The 7,739-nt window shown below is 39.4% G+C and overlaps 1 long non-coding RNA gene across 1 annotated transcript; it reads left to right on the top strand.

The window, feature by feature from the left end:
- The first annotated feature begins 629 nt into the window (after nt 1-629).
- Nucleotides 630-7,285, top strand: LOC142658020 (uncharacterized). The gene is made up of 2 exons (XR_012850018.1): nt 630-3,994; nt 4,139-7,285. It is a non-coding gene; the product is annotated as an uncharacterized LOC142658020 (long non-coding RNA).
- The last annotated feature ends 454 nt before the right edge of the window (nt 7,286-7,739 follow it).

Raw genomic sequence — 7,739 nt, 5'->3', positions numbered from 1 at the left:
ACAGGTCACTTCTTCTACGCGGGCGTCTATTTACGCGCCGTCATTTGACAGCGGCGCGTAAATATACGCCTCGTGTGAACAGACAAACGTCTGCCCATTGCTTTCAATGGGCAGATGTTTGTCAGCGCTATTGAGGCGCTATTTTCAGACGTAATTCGGGGCAAAAACGCCCGAATTACGTCCGTAAATAGGCCGTGTGAACATACCCTTAAAGAAATGGAACATTTCAGTCGACTCGATATCCTCTTCTCAACGTCCCATGTCTCCAGTTCGTGTTCAAGAAGTTTGGACTGTCGTGAGTAGAAATGGTCGCCATTTTTGATTCAGCCTCACCTGGGAGGCGTTCTGGTCCATTTATTCTTCATTTTAGCCTGTTTTTGAGCTCTGGATACTGTTTTTTTCCCCGCAGTTCTCACTAGTAGTGCGTTTTTGCCTGGTGATAACCCTTTTTTGTTTTTGCCTCTCCTGCTGTAATGTTACTTTCTTTTTCTGTATTGTACCTGATTACAACCTTTTATTTTTTGCATATTACACAAGGGCAATTGGTTATATGGTAATGCTTGGGGCACGGTTGATTCCGTGCTGGCGGGTGGGCATTTCTGCTATAAGGTATGCAGATTACTATTGTGAAGGATGATTTATTTGCTTATATTCTCTGTATGAAATTACATTGTGAATTATCAAGCAGGAGGCCGAATTACTAAGATATGTATTATGTGAAAGTGATGATAATGTTTAAATGATTTCGTTTCGTGCAGCAGCCATTTTGTCTGGAGTTCCCATCTTGGTTTTATTGTAGTGAATAGAAAAGTCATTGTTCCTTTAATACAAGTAATGTTGATTTCGTATGTTTTATCTTTGACCTTGGTTCCCATGCGAAGATGGACAGGGAGTGTATTTTATTGTATGCTTTTTACTGAATAACAAATATTGTCACATTGTCTCTGATTGGTTTACCTCAAGCCTACACCCCTTCTGAATTTCAGTTTAACAGTTTGAGTTTGGTAATAAATCCTTCAGATGAGAATTTTTAACATTATCAGCAGCGTCTGTGTGTTTTCTTCTCGTCTCTCGATATATATCGGTGAAATATCCTAATTAGGATTCTGACTAATGGGGTCTGGCCTTGAGAGTCTGTTGGGACTCGTATAAATTTCAGTCTAATATATTTTGAGCGATGGATTTCCACGACAGTAATGGTGCCGATAAAACCCAGGAAGATTGCACGTCTGATAAGCTGTCACTGGAGAGGTCTGGCTTTGCATCTGTGAATTACAAAAAACCGCGGTAGGTAAGGAGCTTATTCTTACACCATTCACACATGTATTGCGTAAGCCTTGGAATCCAGCTGTCAGAACGTCACTTCTATGGACGAGACTCCTTAGTCAGTGGGTTGCAAGATGGATCCAAAAAGGTATGTTGAAGCTTTTTGTGTGATGAAGGATTGCAGGTGTGTACGTGATCTTAAACTGTTGATATGAAAGACATGAGAGAATTTTTGCCAGCAAATACATAGTTAACCAGGAAAAATTGTGAGAAGCCTTTGGAATGCAGTGACGTAGCGCATGGCAGAGAGAAGCCGTAGCTCACATGTGAAGTATTTGAAATGCAAAGAGTTGTTTTGGACTGTGAGGAAAAAACAAAACTTCTGCTTGCTGCTTTGTTGTAGCGTTATTTGTTATTTAGTTGTGTAAAATTGTTGAGGATTAATAGTTGTTCTGTTACCCGTTTGTCAGGGATTATAGTTGGGAGGTACTGACTGTTTGTAGGTGAGATAGTTGTGAGTAATATCCTGTAGTACCACAGGGGCTTCAATGGTTAAGTCCTGATAATGTAGAATCCAGTGCAAGGAGAAGCAATTGTGTCTATATTAAATTTGCACTCAATACCATTACCCAGTACAATAAGGAAGACTTTGAATACTGTATTAGAAAATCATTTATATTTTCCTAACGCATTGCCAGCCAGTGATATTGTGTGTAAGGGTCCATAAACCAGTTGTATGCATTGCCAGAATCGCATAAGGTGGGAATAAGTACAGACTGATTTCTAGCACATGATAATCCGGCATATACACTTTGATGTAAAATAACATCCAAGTAATTAAGTCTGTAGTAGTATAACATCAGACCGCTGGATTGAATACCGTTGTAATATAACATCCTGTATTCAATGAATGACCTGACACTTACCCCAGATGCCACCTGTGTCGTAGTAGTAATTACAGTGAAGAACATTGGTATTGGATCAGACCCATAGCCCGTAAAGAAATTATCACCAACATAGATAACAGCCCCCTAAACTACAACCCACAAAGTGAACGGCTGAGCGGGGAGGATAATATATATATGTTACCAAATATAATTTGCATGTGAAACCATTGCAAAGTGCTAGAGGAAAGAGTTTGGGATATATGCTAGATCATGGGCTGTATGAACTGAAAGACACCCCTCCGGCAGCAAGTGTTCTGCATAAGTGAAGTGACCAACTCCTGCTTGAATCAATGGAGGTTCATGAATGTCGATTGTGTTGAAGAATTTGCTCTTGTAATTGTTGATTGGCAGCATTTTGTCTGTTCTTGATGTTCAATACAGTGAGGGATCAGAGGATCCTACTGCTAGAATGTCTGGAGGAACGACTTTTGATATCGTATTGGTAAGACAGTCTAGGAGATAGACTGGTCTGAGATATCTGTCGGCAAACGTGGCCTGTTTGCCTGGAGGTGGGGGATTTACCGGAAATCACCCTACTGCTCTCCGACCATGGGGTCAGGAGGAAGTTGGACAAAGATGCTTTGGGGCACTGGTCCCGGCCAACATTAGAATGAGCAAAAGGAGCTGGGGCTTTAATTATAAAGTATGTGAAGGCAAAATAACACACTGAAAAAAAAATTGTTGAAGAGGCTGGCAGCGTAAGAAGGATGTTTGCATGTGATAAAGACAATGGTTTGTGGAAAGTTGAGAAAGGGAGTGGAGTGGCCAGGACAAGGCATAAGTTAAAAGGACAAAGCAGGTGATTACAGGTGGTTACAAGTAAGATGATGTGAGAAAGAACAATTTAAATACAGGTGTAAATTTTCATTGGAAGAGTGAAGAAAACGGAGCAGCCGGGTACATTGCAGTGACTAACGTGGGTCAGAACGGGGGGAGTGTAGTGTGTAATGTGATGTGACATCTGTGTGATGTGTGATGTGTGCAATGTAACATGTGTGATGTGATGAGACATCTGTGTGATGTGTGTAATGTAACATGTCTGAAGTTTGAAACTAATGGCCACAATAAAAGCAGAACTATATTGTATGTTTCCTATTTTTAATAGCAGTAATGTCTAAAAATGTTAGTGTTTTGTGTATGGGGTTAAAATCAGTTCTACTTTTTTTTTATGCAACGTGTTTTATTTTCGCGCAGCGCAGTCGTCTGTAACTACACCAAGCGAGAAAAATATTACAGCCGGCTGGATCTGTTTGTAGAAAGATAAAAGCTATACTGCAGATTAATGTGTTATAATGTGATAAGATTTAATGTTGGAATGTTTTGATGTTAATTCAAATGTATTAAACTACAGATATTGTGAGACACGGGGTTTTGAAAATGTATGTGCCCCCTCTGTTCCCTATTCTTATGTACAGCTTATTGGTTTGCAGTAATTAATATTACCAGATATATTATTTTCTGTGTTATTGAATAACTAATTACATTTGTCTTGTTTTTGTTTTCACACATGAGGCACGTGATATGGTGCTGCCTAAACGTTATTTTTGAAAATGTGAGATGTTTTACAGGTAAATGGTTGCAGGTCATTTTAAAGATAAAATGTATTTTTGTCAGGAGAAAGTAATCTTTTTTTTGTTCCAGGCTGTTGTGTATTACAGGGGGTTAAACTAGTGCCACCCCGATAGAGTGTCTAATTTCATTATGTTGATATGTAGTTTTGAACCCTGCTACATTATTTTCGCAGAGTCCAAATAGGAGGGAATGTTGAAGGGACTGATCAGGTAGTTTTTGTTTTTTTGTTCTCCTTTTTTTTTCCAGGCAATTTTATAACCCCTTCACAGCCAGAGGGAGCTATGCCAAGCACTGCCCTATCCCAGTGGCTGAGAAAGGGTTGAAGATTTCCCAATATTGAAGGGACTGATCAGGTAGTTTTGTTTTGTGTTTTATTTTGTTTTGAATTAATGAATTTGGTTCTAGGAGATCTACAAAATGTGTATGAGTTTCAAGGAGTAACCCAGATTAAATGTGTATGAGCTTCAAGGAGTAACCCAGATTAAATGTGTATGACAGTAACTTATATTTTGAGGTTTTTATGTGTAGATGGTTCCAGATCCCCCTCCAGCCAATTTACACAGGAGGCAGAGGTGACGTCACTCACAGATGAGTCTTTACAGATTTAGATGGGGAGAAGGCAAAACAAAAAAAATTGTTTGAATATTGTTTATTTTATGCCAGATTTCAGTAACATAATTTGTTTGTTTTTGTATTAATCAGGTATTTACAGGACCTGGTGGTGGGATTTACAAGTGTTCTGGATCATCAGATAAATGTGGAACAATAAAACTCCACCCTTTTGAAATGTTCTATCTATATGTGACATGGGTTTCCAATGTAAATTTGTAATGTAGACATACTTTATCATATACAGCATGTGTAGAACAGGATACAAGGCACAAGGTAAATTACCCAGAAACCACTCTCACCTTCTTGTTCATCTCAAGGAGCGGAGTTGGAGGTGCTCGCTGAGGCTGTAACCTGGCAGAAGGTAAGACGGCCGACATTTACACTGACTATAGGTACGCTTTTGGCATCGCCCACAATTATGGGCCCATTGGTAGTAGGAACTTTATTGGATCATTGGGTAAGCCAATTGAGAGAGCAAGAGAAAACAGAACTGACAACAAGGGTATATGTAGCCAGGTGTCAGTAAATTGGCTTGTCCCTGGATACAATAATGCCACCACTAGGTTTGTAGCAGCCGGCATGATGTGCGCACGGCATGACATAGGTAAAACAGCAAAGGTACCTGTGAAAAGTGCAGCCCGGCCAGATTACCCGTCCCAGCGACTGCAGAACATACAACTACCCGAGGTAGAAGTGTATGACAATGTGCTCGTGTGTGTAGGTGTAGACCTGTTCTCAGGGGGGCCTGAAGCCCGGCCTGTATTTTCCCCACTGCAGACGTTGTGTGCAAGTGACGGGGGAACAATGTTATCCCAAGTATTGACCTGATGTTTGTACAATAAGATATCAGCAGTTCTCCAGATGTTATCCCAAAGTTAGTTTGTTTAATAATTGTATTTAAGAAGTGTTGTGGGAATATTAAATACTGAAGTTAAGTTTTATGTAAAGTTCTGGATCAGCCTTAGCATTGGACTATTAGAGTCATGCGTCAGATAAAAGGTACAGAAGTGGAATATTCCCATTTGAAAATATTTTTAGTTATTTGTTTTTTGTCGTTGTTATTGTGAAAGGAAAATTCTGTGCAGTGTTTGTGTGTGTGTATATATATATATATATATGTATATATAAAGAAGAAAAATGAGTTTGCATGTATCATTTCTAGTTATTGCTCAATGTGAACGTTTGATGTAAAGATGTTATTTGTTAATGTTTTTCTTCAAATTAATTATTTGATTAAGATCAATTAATGTTTATACAATGAAAAAGCTTGTTCTCCACAGGACGAGTCCAACTGGGAGCGGAAGGCGTGAGAACCAGATTCTAACAGAATGTGGACGGATAAGGGAACGTGAACCGGTAAGACCCAAGGCACTCTTGATGGCTTTTGCATTGATGGTGTATGACCTCACATAGGCCCCAAGACTGCAAGGATCGATTTGGTGAGATCTAATTGGTATGTCCCAGGCTTTACAGCTGTTGCTGCTAAATTCTGTTAGAGCTGTTTGATTTGCCTACAGAACAGTCCTGGTAGACCGGTGCCAACCTTATCATACCCGCCTCCCACGAAGAGAACAGACCTTGAGAGGCCTCCCCATGCAATACAAATTAGAGTAAGAAAAATTGGTTTGCGACATTTGTCAGATAAACATGTTGAATCTGTGTATATTTGGTGAGCTGGAAATGTTCCAGGCAATCAGCTCAGATCAAGGTACAAATCCTGCTGGAAAGCGTGAAACCAAGTGCATATGAAATGTACCCAATAATTACACATCTTCTAGGTGCCCTGTCCATTAGAACAGAGACGTTTTTCTTATATAAAAGGTGTTTGTTTGATTTAGTTTAAGGGCCTGACATTGTTACGTAGATGTTATCACCAGATTAGTAACAATTGACAAGGGTTGGGGTCCCCCAGCAAGTGGCAGTAAACATGAACCAAAAGATTTTTAATACGATGAACTCCATTACTGAGGTGCGGCAGGAGCAGCCGGAGCCAGTACAACGCGTTTGTCATGAACTGACGGCAGTGTCACAATTCCAAGCAGCCGCCCAGACAAGTAAGAAGACAGATGAGCGGAGGGTTTGTGGGGTCACAATAACACCCCACTAATCCGCCTACGTGGGATCTCACACCAGGCTCACAGCATGAGGTGTTGTGTATAGCCCGGTGACGTAAACTAAAAGAGACGGTGTCTGACAGATGAAAAGGACCAAATCAAGTCCTGATGACATCAGCAAAGTTCCAAGTAAAGACCAAAGACCTGAGTGAATCCGTCAGCAGTATCAAGTGCAGAAGACAGGAGAAGAAGAGGACGACGATGATGTACATGACTTGTCAATACACTGGTGGGACCCCATACCCTAACCGGACATTGGTGATGGCATCATATTAGTTGTGGCCCTATTGATATATTGTTTGAGTTTCATAATCATAATATATATAATTTCTGTAATTTAATATGAGAAAAAGGGAGGTTTGTGAAGGATGATTTATTTGCTTATATTCTCTGTATGAAATTACATTGTGAATTATCAAGCAGGAGGCCGAATTACTAAGATATGTATTATGTGAAAGTGATGATAATGTTTAAATGATTTCGTTTCGTGCAGCAGCCATTTTGTCTGGAGTTCCCATCTTGGTTTTATTGTAGTGAATAGAAAAGTCATTGTTCCTTTAATACAAGTAATGTTGATTTCGTATGTTTTATCTTTGACCTTGGTTCCCATGCGAAGATGGACAGGGAGTGTATTTTATTGTATGCTTTTTACTGAATAACAAATATTGTCACATTGTCTCTGATTGGTTTACCTCAAGCCTACACCCCTTCTGAATTTCAGTTTAACAGTTTGAGTTTGGTAATAAATCCTTCAGATGAGAATTTTTAACATTATCAGCAGCGTCTGTGTGTTTTCTTCTCGTCTCTCGATATATATCGGTGAAATATCCTAATTAGGATTCTGACTAATGGGGTCTGGCCTTGAGAGTCTGTTGGGACTCGTATAAATTTCAGTCTAATATATTTTGAGCGATGGATTTCCACGACACTATAATATCCCTTAATGTGAAGGGTCTGAATAGTCCATTTAAAAGAAGTATGTTTTGGAAGGAAGCCACTATAGATTTTATTAAGCTCTTTATATTTTACAAAGGCTGCAGATGTACCCTCAGATTTGTATTTTTTAAATGCCCTTTTTTTGTCATGTATTGCCCCTTTCACAGAAGGTGTAAGCCATGTGGGGTTTAATTTGAGTCGTTTATACTTGTTACCTGTAGGAATAAATTTTGCACTATAATAACTCAAAGTAGATTTGAAAATCTCCCATTTATCATTTGTTCCATTATTT

Source organism: Rhinoderma darwinii, chromosome 7 (genome assembly GCF_050947455.1).
Source record: "Rhinoderma darwinii isolate aRhiDar2 chromosome 7, aRhiDar2.hap1, whole genome shotgun sequence".
NCBI lineage: Eukaryota > Metazoa > Chordata > Amphibia > Anura > Rhinodermatidae > Rhinoderma > Rhinoderma darwinii.
This window is presented reverse-complemented; position numbering and strand designations above follow the sequence as displayed.